Raw genomic sequence first — 2,290 nt, forward strand, 5'->3', positions numbered from 1 at the left:
TAAACAATGAAGCATAAAAACATGAAATGTTAAACAATCAAGATCAACAATTAAGGTCAGTTGAATCTGAGGTCAAGAAAGTAAAGAGCTCTGAGAAGCTGCTTTTTCAGAGTGGAAACATCAAAGCTTTGTAAATAATGATAAACATGTCATACCAGTGTTTCTAGTTGAGAAAATCCCTTTTGAAAATATCTTGTCTGTGGTCATAAAATCCACAATAAAGGGAGAGCCACAAAGAAAGTGCTTACAATTAATTCTGCCTACAATTGCAGAAAATGCTGAATGTTGGAAAATAAAGTCAGAATTGGATTTAACATTAACAAGAGGTTCATGTACAGTAAGTTTACTGCAGCTTCGCTTTATATCTGTGAGCATTCATTTATATTTATATTGTATAAAGAATAAAATACTTTAATACTTACATTTGTGGAAACCCATTTTATCATTTGGAATTTCCAAAGGACTGAAATTTTAGACAATGGACATCTACTTTCCACATACATGTATGTAGTGTCATTGGTTCTCTAGTTTTGAGCGCCGTGACAGCACTGTTCACACATACTTGTACTTGTTGGATTGTCCTACTGCGGGTAGTGCAGGAACTAGCTCTACTAAATAATGTAGCGCTAGTTCAGGCTAAACTCAAATGGTTCTGTGTCCTGAAGTATAACTCATGATAAAACACAACTAAAAAATTTAATTTACATTTATTCTCACTACTAAATCTAGACATTCCATTTGTGAGTAATGTTATGTGAATGAAATATATTTGTCCAGCGAAATGTATGGTAATAATATATTTTGTATATTGTGCTGATTTTTGCCTTTCCAGCTCACCTCATAATACTACTTTGCAGCAAGAAAAAACGTAGTACGAAAATACAATTAATATACACTGAGCAATGTAGCATTTTTGCTCTATCAAGACATACAATAACATCAAAATATGTTTTCATATCTGATTTACATATATAATGTCAAGAAAGCTTTAGCAAAGAGTGGACTCAACGATACATTTGTTTAACATTCAGACATCTCAGCAAAAAAATTTACTGTCAGTAAATTCTCATCTTTTATATAAAGGGAAGGGTCCCATTTCTTCAAGTTTATCCAAACATAACACTCACATGATGTGTGTGTTGTGAGACTTAATGGTCACTGTTATCATGCCTCCTGTTTGTATTGGCCTTGAAGCAATCTCTTCATAGGGAGAAGACACTGTAAAGGATGGGATTCAATACCATAAAAATCCATTCTAAAGTTCAGCTGAAGCTAATATGAGGTTAGTCTATTCTGGTCTGTGTTTCCTCTCTGAGCTGCAGCAGAGGAATACTTCTGAAGTCGCTGGCAGATTTGCTGTGTTGTAAAGTATGTGTTCCCCATCACATCGTGGTTCCCCTTACCTTATGGCTGCACTAATCAATATTTATATTTCCAATGGATCCAATGACTTTGAGTAGTATGAAAGCTATGGCTCATAGTGGTAAATCCACCGATAATTATCACCAACTCAGCAGTACCCTTTATTTGTACAGAATATTTTAGTATCTTTCAGCTCATTGTTTTACTTTCCTGCCTGCTCCTTTACTGTTCAGTTTCTGCATTCTCATAATTTTTTTTTCCAGCAGCAGGCAACTGTTTCCAATGAAAAAGCATTCAAACATTGAATGAACATTGCATCAAACCACAGTGATACATAATTTAACTCGATATACAGCAATACAGGCAGTATTATATTAGCAACTAGAAAGGTGCACTCAGTAGAGTGCAGATCTCCACCAGGTGTCAGTAACAACCATTGCTGTATTGTGTGATTAAATATATACAACCCACAATTGGCTAATTGGTCTATACACCAATAGGCTTGGTATAAACAAACTTCATTCAAACTCAAAAACATGAATGCAGGTAATCGGCTCGAAGTCATCATATAAGATAGTCACCAAGCTGTCTGCCTGCGTAGTAGCGACTGAGTTGCAGAGAGGTACAGCAGTTTGTGTACTGGTAGTTACAATAGCTGTTAGCAGTTATCCAAATACACCATCCAAAACAATAAAAGTGAGCCAACTAACAACCAGTGCTGTGATGTTACATAACCAATTTAAAACACTTCATTCAAACTGAAATACAAGAGATGATGTATGCAGACAATTGGTAGACGTTGTATAATGCTCAAAGGCTCACACTTACTCACGGATGCATGCATAACCGTGACTGATCGCATGATCCTCCTGGCAAAGATGATGAACCTACACTTGATAGCCCTCTGATTTGTCTGACTCATACTGCC

The sequence above is a fragment of the Anarhichas minor genome, unplaced genomic scaffold (assembly GCF_050575085.1).
Source record: "Anarhichas minor isolate MPS153535 unplaced genomic scaffold, ASM5057508v1 ptg000001l, whole genome shotgun sequence".
In the NCBI taxonomy this organism is placed as follows: domain Eukaryota; kingdom Metazoa; phylum Chordata; class Actinopteri; order Perciformes; family Anarhichadidae; genus Anarhichas; species Anarhichas minor.